Genomic DNA, 15,537 nt, shown 5'->3' with positions numbered 1-15,537 from the left:
GGGTATCGATTCAGATGTTCCAGATCGATTCGATTTTGATTCACAAGCTATCAAATCGATTTCGATTACGAATCTCGATTTAATTTTTTATTCCGGTTTTTGTGCTCGATTCTCGATTCAACTCAATGAATTTAGATTTAATACAAATACTATATTAATAAAAAGAACAGTGAACAGCAGTTTACAAGTGGGTAATTAATAAAAAGAAATTACCGTAAAAGCCACAACACTATCGTCGTCGTCTTGCTTGCGAAATCTAAAATGGTTCCATACTTCTGACTTTTTATGTGAAGGTGGCATCAACGTCGATGAAGCACCTGAAACTGCCATTTTAAGCACTGATTGAATGAATGACAGGCTTGCCTCTCACTCCTTGATAAACAATAGCATACAAAATATACCTGGAAGGCTGAAGAGGATAAATTAACCGAACAAGCCAACGAGCATTAAGTTCGCAGACTCGTCATTCAACATTACTGAATCCACTGAATTGCATAAATACTGGAGCAGCATACTGTATAGCGGACTCTCGCGGCTGTAGACGGTAATGGTCTCTCTTGCCTCATAAATATCAAAATTAATTCATACAGACTTACAAGGCAATCCTGAGAATAAGACGCAGCACCAGCCAAAATATGAAAAAAAAATGTGACTTATAGTCCAGGAAAATATGGTAGCTGGCCAATCAAGGACTCAAGTTTTTTAATCGTTGTGTTTCAGGAAGAGAGTGAAATCTGGAGATACAAAAATGAACAGTATGTGAAAAATTTGTTTTTTAACCTTAAACCATGTGAACACATTGTAATACACCAAATACACCAAATAGCGTTGTTTTTTAAGCAATGAAATAGGTGCTCTTTGATATAGAGTCATTCTTTAAAATATGTGACCACTGCATTTGCTGCCTTAAGCAGTTCAATTAACTCATATTTACAAGTCATTTTAACTTACTATTATTTATCTTGGCTAGAGATGAGTTGTATATTAAAATATAGTTAAAATAAGTCAACTTTATTTTATAAATTGTAGCAACTCATCTCTTGTCAAGATAAATAATAGTAAGATGAAATGACTTCTAAATCTTGATTGATCAAAAATTTCAAGGCAGATTTTTTTTTCATCTTACATACAGTAATGTAAAGAACATTGTGTAAAAAAATATAACCTTGATATATTAAATATTGACTTAGCAAGTTCATGCCAAAGATTGAAATCAATGTGAAATTAATAAGCCAAATCTAACTTTGATTCTCAGAATTAGATTTCATGACTGTGCAAAACCAATATACATAATAAGACCAAGTAAACGATGTAAGATCTACACTCTAAAAATTGGGGCTAAATACAACTAAAAGTGGTTTGTAATCATAGGGGAACCATTTTTAGTGCTAAACATTACTTGTTGTAGAACCATATTGTGTTGTGTTGAACCATAAGTGGTGCTATAGTCATGCTTTAGCACCATTTACAGTTCTACTGAGGTGCTATATACATGTAGCACTAAAAATGGTTCACCTATATGAGATTAGCACTTTTTTAAGTGTACATGGACTAAAACTGGCCACTCTATTCATTAATTCAGTTATCTGTTACTCAATCTGCTTTGTATGGGAAAATAATGATGATATATGTGATGGCCAATAAAAATGTCATTTGTGGCATTTGTGTAACAGTTGCTTTTTGCATTATGGATCACACAGCTGAAAGATCTCCCTGCACTCTTTCACCCGGTGACATAGGTCACAATCCTGCATGCGACACACTGATGATACAGATTTGAAAGGTCGCGAGAAAAATTATCATTAGTTGGCCTTCAGATTGATGCCAAAATGCCATTTTTGTGTACAAATAATTGTGACCATCATTTCAGTCCAGTTTCATCACCTTGTTATTCAGGCCTGTGGAACAACTAGTTTTAAGGGTAAATTTCACAATACATTTTTAAGATGCCAAATAAATCTTTGGTGTCCCCAGAGTACATATGTGAAGTATCATATAGATAATTTATTACAGCATGTTAAAATCGCCACTTTGTTGGTGTGAGCAAAATGTGCCGTTTTGGGTGTGTCCTTTAAAATGCAAATGAGCTGATCACTGCACTAAATGTCAGTCCCTGGTTGGATAGTGCATATTAAGGGGTGGCATTATCCCCTTTTGACATCACAAGGGGAGCAAAATTTCAATGACCTTTTTTCACATGCTTGCCTTGCAGTGAATGGTTTACCAAAACTAAGTTACAGGGTCAATCTTTTTCACATTTTCTAGAAAATAGAAGCACTGGGGAACCAAATAAAGCACTTTTAGGTCAGATTTTCATGATATGTCCCCTTTAATGTAATGTATTTTTACAGGAATAGTAAATGTTTAGTTGTAGTATTAGCTTTGCGTGAATTAGGATATAGCTGTGAAATCTATCAAGTGCAACCACCTGTCCACGGTCACGTAGGAAACAGAGTTCAGTGGGACTCCAACAAGAGCAAGTTAAGCTGTTGATCTATTGACTTCCACTCCCTACAGTATCAACCCTGCAGACTCTCTTTGATAAGTGTGCCAGGCCAGTTTAAAATGCTGTGTGATGGGGTTTTGATAGAGCCAGATGAAGGATAGTATATTGACCTGATCCTGTAGCACAAACCCTGTAACATCACTTATTCTGTCTGTAAAATCCTTTAATGAGACATGTTAGCCTTAAACAAATACAAAACAATTCGGCTGTAGATCAAACAAGAACACTGGGAGAATTTTCTCAGCCTCTGATGTTGGTGATTCAGGATTTCTTCTCAACAGATTTAGGCAGTGCTTTGATTACAAAAATATGCCAGAGATGATCTAAAGCGAGAAGCACAGATGTGAAACTGGAGTAGACAGGTTTGGTAGGAGGAATTTAACAGCTCTTACAATGCACCAAAAATGTGTTAAGAAAAAGTAATTTGAAACAAATATTTCTTTTGATGCATTTTCTAAAGTCTATGCACTGTTGTCCTTTGCTTTGAATCAATCAGCTTAAGAAAAGATAAAAGTATATTTACATGACGGACAACCCTATCTCAAATGGTAAAACACTGCAGCTCAGTGAAAAGTTGTGGGTTTGATCCCAGGGAACACATATACTGATAAAGACAAAGTCTCAGAAGGAAAGCAGTGCCAAAGTCCCAATCAAAAGACCCAGTTAGTCCAGTGCGTAGATCCAAAAGATTATAACCACAAAGATCCGCACACAGTTATATGCAAGGTACCTCCTAAAACACTCTCTATTCAAAGCTTCGTCAAATGGCCAAAAAAAAAAAACGTTTTCGATACACAGCTCTTTCTCAGTGCCAGAGAGATTAATGCACACCTGCATCCATTAAACCATCAATCATTAAGGACATCATAAAAACATATAATACCTGTATATCAAACACACCTTGAGAGGTTCTTCTATATTCATAAAATTCCATATAGAGAAAAAAACTTCAAATACAACCAACCATCTAGAAAAGCATATGTTTACTTTCCTTCCTAATGTACCAATAAACCTTTGAATAATAAAGCTGTTTTACAAAAACAGTTTAAAACTAATTCCTCATTCATACTGAGGGGAAATTAAGATTTAAAATCGAAAATCCATTTACATTCTCTGTAAAGTCGATGTTCCATATCACTACCCCTTCGAAGCAGTGATATGTTACTGTTAAATTCAAGTCTGATATATATTGATAAAATGCATACCTTGCAATCCACTGCAATTCACTATGGATAAAAGCATCTGCTAGATACAATAATGCAAACATATATATGCACTGTGTTGGTGGCTTACTCTTAACTCCTGTATATATGTGGCTCGACCAATAAGCAGCTTCCTTCACACTTTTCACTTATAAAAACCCACATCCTACACTGTATACTTTGGACTTTCGGCTTCCATAGCTGCTTGTGTTATGATCCGAGTCAAAGCCTCGTTCCTCACAGCATTAGGGAGGGGGATGGCTCTGGATCCTGGGGCTAGATGTTGATTTGAAGAGAGAAAAGAAAGAATAATAGCCTTTGATGTGTAGGAATAAAAGCTCCTGCCTCTTAGCTTTGAAGGCTGAATGTCAGGAAACCACGGACTAATTGGTAGTGTTATCTCAGAGGATACTGGGGCAATGAAGAAACTGGTTACCCCCATTTTTCAAGAGGACAGGGCAAAGAGACCCCACATTCTACATCACCTATATCTAAGGGCACCAGATTCAAACACGTGTTAAGCACTGTGTGCATTTAGCTGCTCTATTGTTTGTTTTTGATTACCTTTGTAATTCTACATGTTAAGGGGTTGTGCACGCCAACATTTTTAAACGAGGCTGAAAACGCCTAGACAACGCCGAATGCCAGCTGTTTTTTCAGCTGAGTGCCAGCTTTCTTCAGCTGAGCGCTTTGGAAGCTTTGATACATTAGCTGTGAGCCGGTTGGTTGCTGTGGTAATGCCCCGCCCCTCCTCCACTGTGATTGGACAGCCATGTGAGAACTGGCATTGACGAACAGAGCTTTTCACCCAAAGTTGAATATTTTTCAACTCTCGGCGCTCAGCGTTGAGCGCAGAAAAAATGCCGAGCCCTGGTTTTCAGTGCGGAAGAAAAAACGCTAGCTGCTGGCTTTTTTTAAAAACGCAGAGCTTCCATTGGAAACAATTGAAAACATGCGCCGGCTGTGGGTGTAAAAGTTTTGGTGTGCACGCCCCCTACAAGTTATTATACCAGAGGGCTGTTGAATGCTTTATTCTGATTTAAATATACATTTTAAGTAGCCTAAATAAAAAATAAACGAGTACGTTTTGGTGCAAATTGCTGCCACATGGATTGACATCTTTTTCCGTGGCATTCTCACGGATTGGTTACTCAACTGTTTTGTCCTATTTTCTTACCATTGTTGCTTCGGTTTAGGGTTAGATATACATAAAATGACATACTTACCCAAACTCAACTCTCACCCCAATGCCAGGCGACAATTGTTTAAGGTTTAGAAACTATGAAAGAATAAAGCAGAAAAAAATAGTATAAACCAATACTTATACTAACGCAAACACCAAATCTAACCATAAACCGAAGCGACATGGTTTGAAAATAGGAAAAGGCAGTTGAGCAACCAATCCGTGATATTGCCACAGAAAAAGACAGTCCGAAAAATGTGGAGATCTGTGAGAATGCCACTGAAAAATGAGCAAAAAGTTCCGTGACTATGCCACGAAATTTTGTGAGATCACCTTGGTTTAAGTGCAAAGACAGCCTGTCTTTCCCCCTGAGCTAAAAACCCTTTCGGAAGGGATAAGATCCTCTTTTTGGTACTAAAACAACGTGGAGGTTCTTGTCGGACGTACCTGCGCATTGCTCAGCCTCATTTATTCTCTTTAGTTTCTGTAGCCGCTGCTGCGTGTTGTAGAGAGAACTGACGAGACTGCGTCTTTCCTCCTTGAAAATATAATTACCTGAATCGTCAAAATGCTAGATTAAGATTGTTTGGGGGGTCCAATCGAGATCACGATCTTTTAACGATTAATCGTGCAGCTCTATAACCATGGTATAGGCGGAATAATGGACTCCGGTCCTTTGAATTATATTGGCATTACCACCTTGAGTGTGCATTATTTTCGAGTAATTTGACGACCTGTTTTAAATTATTCCATACAAAAATACATGTTCAGTTTCTAGAAATTGTTAACTGGGAAATTTATTGCCCTCATTTCCCATTTTTATGCAGCATCTAAAGAACAGTTTATCTTTCATGAAACTGCATTAAATGGTCTCTAGTAGAAAATAAAAAGGGTGACCTTGACAGTTCCTCAGAATTTTTACAGTATGTATTTTATGTGCCTGATTCTGTTGAGCAAAGCCATACTTTTACAGACTTTCATATTCTTCTGCAACATCCTAAACATACTGTAGTATAGGTGGAAAAGTGTATCAGGCAGAATATTTTAGAGTTCCACCGAGAATCATATTTCATGCCGTCTGTGAAATGTGGTTGGTCTGAGTCTCAAGGCAATAAAACTGGACAAATATTTTGATTGGGTCTCTCCTCTGATATGGATATTTAACATCCATGTTGCGGCAGATTTTGAGATCAGTGTGTAAGCTGTGATGGTTTCAACCTTGCTGCGATTGAGCCAGAAACACATTGATGTTCCCATAAGAAGAATTTGACTTAGTACTGCCGTATCGTGTATTTACTTTAACAGATTGTACCCCATATGCCTGAATTAATTATTAACAACAACACAGAACACATGCAAAACATAACACAGAAAGCCCCTTTTACAGAGATAAATTATTGATTTAGCCTTACAAACTTCAATATAAAACTTCTTGAACTTAAACTAAACTTAATTCTCCATCTAAAAAAAGTTGTCCATCTCTGTCTATATGCCTTAGTTCAGTTTGACTTTCAAAGCTTTTAAATGTATTACATGAAAGTAAAAAACATTACTGAGTCACATTCATTTCCAGAAAAAACAGAGAGAGTGTTTGGATATTCTGTTGTTCCAGACCTCATTAATAATTCATCAATCTGAAGTATTTCTATGAATGGCATTATTCAAATGATGGTAAGTCACATCAGTCCACCTTTTTAGCTGTGAAGAGTTCTTACTGTGATGATAAAAGAGGTGTAATTTTCCGAGTGTCACACACAATGTTTGAACGATACGAATCACCTTCAGCAGAAGTATCATACATTTTCTTTGTTGCACCTTTTTCAGACATAGTTATCAGTTTCAATGGCAAATAGATTTTTTTTGAGTGCATCACAGTTCAACTGCCATGTCGTTTAAAGATATAACACAACTTTCCCCCCATGTCATTGTTTCATAAATAAGTAATGACTTTTTCATTAAAAATATTGCTCTTATTTTTTATTATTTCAGACTTTTCAGACAAACAATTATGTTCACAAAAGCAATATCAAGGGCATGTTTCAAATCAAATCGCCCTTATTCTTGCATCACCAATAGCACATGTGCAGTGGTGAGTAAAAGTCTTAATGCAATTGATACAGAAGAACTCAGATGCAAAACCCTCTAAGTGCATCTATCATGTCTTCTTCTAAATTGAGTTTGTTACATCACAGAAAAATTAGTTATTAACCAATAGGGTTGTAACAATACATCAATATGCGATCCGATGTATCGATGGCACATGTAAAAAATCGATTTGAGGTACCTTTATTTTGACCCTCTCCGATTCCTTGACATAACGTCCATCTACACATTTCTGTCAAATCGCACATTTTTGTTTATTTTCATCTGCTAGCATCAGAATGTGAAGGCGATGCAGCAACACAGCAGTTGTAGCAGCGAAACACAGCGAAATAGACAGAAGACGAGTGTGTGTTTACCTCTGCAGGTGATATTGTCCATGCAAAACGCAGTGTCCTCTCTTTTGAACATGTTGATCAGTTTATTTTTTTTTAAAGAAAAATCTCTAAAAAAAAAAAAACAATTGCAGCACTTGTTTGACTGTTCAATCTGATGTTGTGTGACAAATCAAATGCTTAATTTTAACAGCTTTATTTTTTATATCAATTTATTTTTTCTAAAACTACCTCAGTGATTGTCACTATTGCACATTTTGGCACAAAATTCTGAAAGACTTTGACTATTGCCATCATAGGCTTGATTGTTATGTGACATTTTGCCCCTCATTATAAATTTTTCTTTATTTAAAAAAAAGTGTATTTTTGTTTGTTACTGTAAATGTTTCAATTGGGACAGAAATTGTGCCATTTTCAAAGAGGTTAATTAAGTGTTCATGTTATATTTTTTGATTGCATTTGTAAGTAAAAATGTAACTGCTTAACTAGGCACTTAATATAAAAATATCGATAAATTAATTGAATCGGATTGTAATCGCATCGAAGAAGCGTTTGATGTTTCGGCAAAAATCGCATAGCTGGAGGAGAAAATCGATTTTGTATCGAATTGTAATTAACTTTCCGATTTTACCCCTATTAACCACCAAACCAAACTTGAATGATAGAAAAAACTGCAAGTAAATAAAATAAGTTACCAAAAGCTTGGAAAAATAGGCAGCACTCTCAACCACGCCAATTCACGAGAAAGCTGCCGTCCCTCTCAACTTTCAAATACCGTTAGAAACATGAATGGATGCTTGCAATTTTGTTAGGGGCGGAGCCATCCACGGTGGCTTAAATACATCATCGAGCCACAGTTTTAGGCCTGCCTGAAAAATCCTGAACTTAGAAAAAAATTCAGTACTTCATAGTTTACAGTCTTTGTCACATGTTTCAGCAATAAATTTCTAACATTTATAGTGGGTTAAGAAATAATTTTCAAGATTTCAAGACTTTACAGGGATTTGTAAAATTGATTAACTTGTATTGGATTCTGCCAACAAACGGGTATTTCTGAATGGCCCGAGGGTGGGATTGAGCAGATTTGAAGCAAAAGTATTTGATGAGAATATAATACGTGCCGAGAGCATTCAGTTTCATTAAACTCTTCCAATGATGTAACCTGAAAGTAACAGCTTGTTTCCAAAAATAAACCAAAAATGTCCCTTATTTTACACTGTTAAAATTGTCATCCCTATCTGTGACCAACAAGATACTAAAGCATTTTTGCAGTCACCTCTTTAAGTCACCCTTCAAGGTTCTAAATGGGTTAATATCATTAACTTGGTAAATTAAAGTAAATGTTGAATTAAAACAGGGCAGAAAATAGTGTGCTGATAAAACACAATCAAGCAGCCTAAATATAATTCAACCTGATAAAGACATTCTGTTGCCAGGATACACCTTTTAAAAATCTTAACCATCCAATTTTGATTTAAGGGTAAAAGAGACCTTGCTTTATCAATCTGTGACTGTTTTAGGATTAGCGAGTCATGTGTTGAAAGTATTTGTTCACTAATTTCTTATACAAGATTTTAGTCAGTAGTTGGTATGTGTGTAAGCATCCAGGACTATATTCATGGCAAGAACTGGTTAATCTACACACAAGTCAAGCAAGGACAGTTTGGACTGTATGCTTTTAGATTGTGGGAGGAAACCAGCGTGCCCGGAGCAAAGAACTAAAAGAATGATGCATGTGTGGTGACTCTTTGACTCTGAAGATATTAAATATTTACTTATAAAGGTACAGATAATTGCACAGTTACACACATACACAAAGCTTTCCTCAACTGTTCTGTTCTATAAAAACAATATTGGTAAGATAATGAAGCATAATCCTTAAATTATAATTTTTAAAATATTAAATTAACATCTTTTAAGATGCTAAAATACACTAGGTTACTTATTATTTGACTGATACTTCAGCTTAAAGATGCCGTTTTTCTTGTGTTTTTGATTGATTGTGTTTACTGTGTGCAAAATAACATGTGCTCAAGTTTCCTGTGTGAAATTTTTTTCACACAATTTACTTTTTGCTATTTTTACATTTTACTGATGTCTTCCTTGTTCTATGAAGTCCCTCCTTCAGAAATACGTAACGAGTTCTGATTGTGTAGCTGGTCAAGTGTGTTGTGATTCGACAGCAGCTTAGTGCACGTTGTCCAGAAAGGTCACACCAGATGAGGAAACTGTTTGACTCAGGGATAAAAAAAACAGTGTCTCGTTTGCATGACAACAAAAACACTCTACTAGGGATGGGAACGTTCCCCGATTCGCTGAATGCATCGGCATAAAAAATTAACGATGTGATGCATCGGTTTAAAAACTGTGCATTGAATACAAATTAGCATTTGCATAGCAAATTAACATACCGCACATACCAAGCGTGCTACACAAGCCCTGAAAAGTAAAGCCAAAATGTCTCGATCGCCCCCCAGTGACTGGTCCTAGTATAGGTCATAAACCCCGCCTCCCTATGTTATTCAATGGGACTTGATACCAACTAAACAATTTCATTAAACTTCAATTATCTTTTTTCCGAAGCTGGTTTCTGTCATTTATTGTAGTTTTTATCACGCTGATGTAAATTCAAATGTTTGTTTTTAAAGTAAGTTTGTTGTTAGTTAATTATTTAATGATATAAAAACGTTGGTGTCACGTCATGATTGACAGCTGTGATATCGTGTGATGCGCATTCTGCGAGAGCGAGGGCGGGGTCTTGATTTCGCGGCTTTACTTTCTGCTCACTACTGCGCAGGACTTGTCCCGAAATTGCTACTGCGCAGACTCAAGATCCAAGATGTCAGCGCCATATCAGGACACTGGCGGCTAAACTTTTCACCAATAGAAGAGGGTGAACAGGCGTCAGGCGTCGTCCATCTTTTTTTACAGTGTATGGCACATACATCGGTAAAAAAAAAAGATGTATGTAAAATTATTAGTTAATGCGCTATACTCTTATTATTTAGAAAGTGACCAATATTTTAAGATTGCTTTCTCCTCTCGAAACTGTTGATACTTCCTCTGAGCAAATAGCAAAAACTCTGTAGTGTTGCTTTAATGTAACGTATCGTAGGCTATGCATCAAGATGCTTATTGCATCGGACTCAGTTATGGAGATGCACATCCCTACACTCTACTAACGCAACTTTTCCTCTTCTCTGTGGAAACGCATGAAAATGGGAAAAATATGATCACTAAAAATGGCACCTATAAATCTGCATTAAATAGATTTATCAGTTAAAGGTGCAATGTGTAACTTTTAGAAGGATCTCTTGACAGAAATGTAATAAAATGTATATAACTATATTATTAATCGTGTATAAAGACCCAATAAAATGAACTGTATTATTTTAATTAACTTAGAATGAGCCGTTTTTATCTACATACACAGCAGGTCCCCGTATATGGAAGTCACCATTTTGCGCCGTCATGTTTCTACAGTAGCCCTTAATAGACAAATTGTTCAATAGATCACATTTTGTCACTGCATTGTCTAAGACGATGACGTGTTTGTTCTGTGACAGCTAACACAGCTTTACTATGCGTTTCGAAAGGGAGGGGTGAGCTGTGAACTGAGCCTTTGAATGCAATTCACAGTTTCACCGCTAAAAGTCGCATTTTTCTCTAAAAAAAACAAAACAAGGTTTAACATTTCAACTGGTAGAGCAAAATATCAAGATCATGGGTTTGATAACACAAAAATGTATCAAATCTATAGCACAGACTGTCACTTTGGATTAAGTTTTTGCCAGCTTCTGCATAAATGTAAAATATAATAATGTATTATTTATACATAATGTAAATGTATTATTTATTTGCTTTAAGTTCAAATGAAAGCAAGCATCTTTGAATTCTTAAAGACTTTTGAGATTGATAAAGTCTCACTGGGGTCGTTACAATACACAGTACAACACAACTATGAGGAAGAGACTTAAAACAGACAAAATAAAAGAAGTACAGAAAGAATAAACAAACAAGAAACAGAGAAAAGGCAGCAATGAAAGGTGAGTCATAAAGGGAGTTAAAGATAAGAGAGGATTAAAGAAAACATCTGAAGTCTAAAAGTGAAACAGGCATACATTAGGCTACTTCAATTGTCAGCTCAATTACAGACCTGAAAATAAATGGCTTTGTTTTTCTGTTATGCATGCATGTAAATGGGTCTTACTACATTTATAATAATTTTACTACTACATTATACTACTTTATGTGGCATGAATGGATTTGGATGATATATTTGTATAATAACTCTAGTGGAAGCTCTTCATGAAGTCATTGGTCATCATAATGTAAGTATATAGTAAAAGTGGGGTTTGACTCAAATAATTAGCTTGAATTAAAATCTTAAGCCCATCACATGTACAGTATGTTATGTACATGAAAGCAAAGTTATTAACATTAATAGAAGAGGCCTTTAAGAAACCACTACCATCTCGGTGTTAGTGGACAGATCAGATGGAGCAGTAATATTCTAATTGGATCCATCCCATTAAAGAATCTTGTTTTCCTTGATTACTTTGATGTTAGGCTTGGAGCAGCGGGGGCAGTTCCATTTATTTAGTCTCTCTCTCTCCCTCTCTCTCTCTCCCCTTTCTCTTAATAAATTGGCTCAGCAAGTGAGCTACTGCAAGCATGCTCGCTCATGTTCACAAAACACTTTATTGCCCCCTATAGGTTATTATCTGAATAGCAATTGAGCTTTTTTAACAGTGCGGATTAAATTAAAACAGGGTTCCAAATTAATGATTTCAGTCTGTTTCTCTACCAGTCCATTTTAACTGTATTGTTCATTAGTTTGATTCAATATTATACATATCATCCTAAAGACATTACAAAAGTCTATCTAAGGGTATACATGTTTCCTATTAAAAACTATAGGCTTCTGTTTACGAATATTTTCATTATCAACACGTTCACTGTAAACATACATGCACATGCTCTGTGCCTTTCACTGCAGTGTCCCTGCTAGATGTCATATAAGCCAAGTGCAGCAAAAGTGCAGAGACTGAGCCACAAAATCCCTGATCTTAATTAAACTGGGATTATGGGTGAATTAGGGGTCTCGGAAAGTTGAGATAAAAGAATATACAGTAATGGTCTAGAGGGAGAATTTGCACAATATTTGCTTGTAGTGCCCCCTCAGGTAGGAAGAAACCTTCAAATTGGAGTACGGTACAAAATTGAGAAAACTCATCATGGTTGGGTACTTATTTAACAAAATTATTTGGCAATTTTAGGGCAGACTACAGTGCTGGGGATTTTATTTGAACAAACAAAAAAAAAATGCAGAGATACATCAAAAGCTCACATGACTGCAATTTTATAAGTTTATAAAATTAATATTTTAATTCTTGTTTTTATTTTTAAAAATAATTTTCTTTAGCTTTTAAACTCAGCGGCAGGGGCAGACAGACTAAAATGGCATAGAGACAGAGCGCAGCGCGTCATAACCTAAAAACCACGCCCACCGGGGGGAAAGCAATCCAACCGTCTCCACTGACTTTGTATTGCGAGAAGCCGCCTCCTTGTCATTTCTGGCTTATAACAAAAAACTGAATAATGCCTAAAATCTGCTGTGTGACAATATGTACAGCTAACAAGCCAAAGAACCCAGAAATAAGTTTTTATAAGCTGTCGAGCCGTAAAACCCAGCTTTTAAGGAGAATAAAGTGGATCGCCGACTACGTTTCCCCCTATTGGACGCAGTTTTACTAATAGTATTACTATGAAAAGTTGCCTGTTTCCATTTCTGTGTCTTTAAACGCTAGTGTTTTTTGAAGTTGAAAGCTTATAAAAACATATTTGGTTTGTTTGGGTTGTTAGATGTACACCTTGTCACACAGCAGCTTTTAGGTATTAATCTGTTTTTAAGTTTAATCTGTAAATAAGTTTTTATAAGCTGTCAACCCCAAAAAAGACACAGAAATGGATACAGGCAACTCTTCATAGTAATACTATTAGTAGAACTGCGTCCAATAGGGGGAAACGTAGTCGACGATCCACTTTATTCTCCTTAAAGACTGGGTTTTACGGCTAGACAGCTTATAAAAACTTATTTCTGGGTTCTTTGGCTTGTTAGCTGTACATATTGTCACACAGCAGCTTTTAGGCATTATTCAGTTTTTTGTTACAAGCCAGAAACGACGAGGCGGCAGCCTCTCGCAATACAAAGTCAATGGAGGCGGTTGGACCGCTTTCCCCCCCGATGGGCGTGGTTTTCAAATTTGCATAACTGCGCTCTGTTTCTATGATCAATTTGACACATTTTTTTTTGTCCTTAAGTACATTAACTATTTTAGGACTGTAATACAAGTTTAATGGCTTATTAGTTTAAATGTAAGTGAAACAGTACCGGAATCTTTGTTTTTCCTTTCTAGCCAACTTGTGAGAGGGATGCTAACTTTGGCTGCATCAGAGAGTTCCTGGTGTTTTTTATTCTTTCTTTCCTTGGCATTCTATATTAAAAAAAAAAAACATGGTAACAAATGCATAACACATCAAACTAAAATAGTATTATTTACTTTACCAATCAAAACAGGCAGAATCAAGTTAATTTTGAGGACTTTATGTTAAATTTTATGTATGTATTATATCGTTAGCCACATAGCATAATTGCCTAAGTCATATTTCAATGTTTTTGGAAAACACGAAAAAACAAAATATTTAAAATTAGAAATCACATTGTTATGCTAAGGCAGATAGTGTTTTTGGATTCTAATAAATGTTGTGCTGCTTGGCTAAGGACATAGGCAGAAAGGCAGGATGATGCAGCAGTGGAAGGACAGTAAAAGTAGGCAGATATCACAATTTGGAAAAAATTACTTAGGCAATTATGCTATGAGGCTAACGATATGTATGAAAGTGTTAGCAATCATAAGATTGGTAAGTTAACACATTACAATAAGGTAATAAGATACATTTTTCCAAACTAATAACATGAGGATGTACAATGGCCCTGGTTTCCCTTCGCCCCTCTGTGCACACCACTGCTTTACACTTTAAGCTTTGTGCACGTGTTGTGTGTAATTTTTGCAAAACCTTTTAAATTCTTTTTGAAGCTGAGCTTCAGTTTACACGCAAGCATAAACACATACATTTTTTTAACATCTTTAATAATACATTTGAATAAATGGGCAAAAACCTAATATATATATGCATCATTGCAGAGAAGAAATCTGATGCAAGTGTTTTTTAGAGTCTTCAGACTGAACCTGCATTTTCTTTTTTGCTATAAACTGTGTGAGGGCTAAAGCAAAACACATTGATTAGAATCACTGCAGCCTCCACACATTTGGGTGGAGATATCACTGTATTTCAGCCCTGATCTAAGAGAGATGAATCCTGACAGCCAGAGACACTGCTATCCTGAGGCCAAATGCATACTTGAATATAAACAATACACTAATACACACACGCTACGCAAATGCAGTTTCATAGACAGACTCTGTGGCTTTTTTACATTTTCATGAAGCGTTTTTTAGTAACTACAAAGAAATTGAAAATGCATTAAGTGACTTCCCTTCACAATACAACCGTTGAGGTGAGGTTCAAAAAAACTGGATAGATAATTGTAATGGTTTTGTTCTGTGTTTACTTGTGTTCTGTGTATCTTTGTATTTTGGACTTTTATTTTGATACCCTGCTCTGTTCTGACTTTTATTTTGATATTCATCATGCCATGTTTCAGTTCACACTTCCTGTCTGTTTTGTATATAAGTCACATCCTGTTCACCTGCTCCTGGCTGATTATTACATCGCCACATTCTGTTTATCTGCCTGTATTCTGTTTGACCTGTTATCTGTATCTGTATCTGTTTCTGTTTCTGTTCCTGTTTTGACCTGTGCCTGTTTCTTGGATTTTGATTGTTACTCTGCCTGCCCTGAACCCTAGCCTGTATTTGGATTCTGTTTGTGGATTACTCTGTTTGGATTTGTTTGCTGGCCCATATTGGGATTTTACTAATAAACACCTTTTGCACATGGATTCACCTTTTCACTCCCTTTCTTTAAAGCACCCGTTACAGAAATACGTGACTTTTTAATAAAATCAACTGCAAGTTATTTTGGAAACACTGATGAATCAGCATAGTAATGTAATCTTAATTTCATTTATACTTTATCTTGATTTTACACATCAGTGTATTACACAATGACTTTTAAATAATAAAA

The 15,537-nt window shown here is 35.9% G+C and overlaps 1 protein-coding gene across 1 annotated transcript in view; it reads right to left on the bottom strand.

Moving 5' to 3' along the window:
- The window catches only part of tox3 (TOX high mobility group box family member 3), a 191,120-nt gene that overhangs the window by 163,201 nt on the left and 12,382 nt on the right, over nt 1–15,537 (bottom strand). The window contains exon 2 of the mRNA XM_055205612.2: nt 13,721–13,823. The gene's annotated coding sequence lies outside the window, so the exon portion shown is untranslated. The remainder of the gene's footprint in view (nt 1–13,720; nt 13,824–15,537) is intronic.

The sequence above is a fragment of the Misgurnus anguillicaudatus genome, chromosome 21 (assembly GCF_027580225.2).
Source record: "Misgurnus anguillicaudatus chromosome 21, ASM2758022v2, whole genome shotgun sequence".
Taxonomy (NCBI): domain Eukaryota; kingdom Metazoa; phylum Chordata; class Actinopteri; order Cypriniformes; family Cobitidae; genus Misgurnus; species Misgurnus anguillicaudatus.
This window is presented reverse-complemented; position numbering and strand designations above follow the sequence as displayed.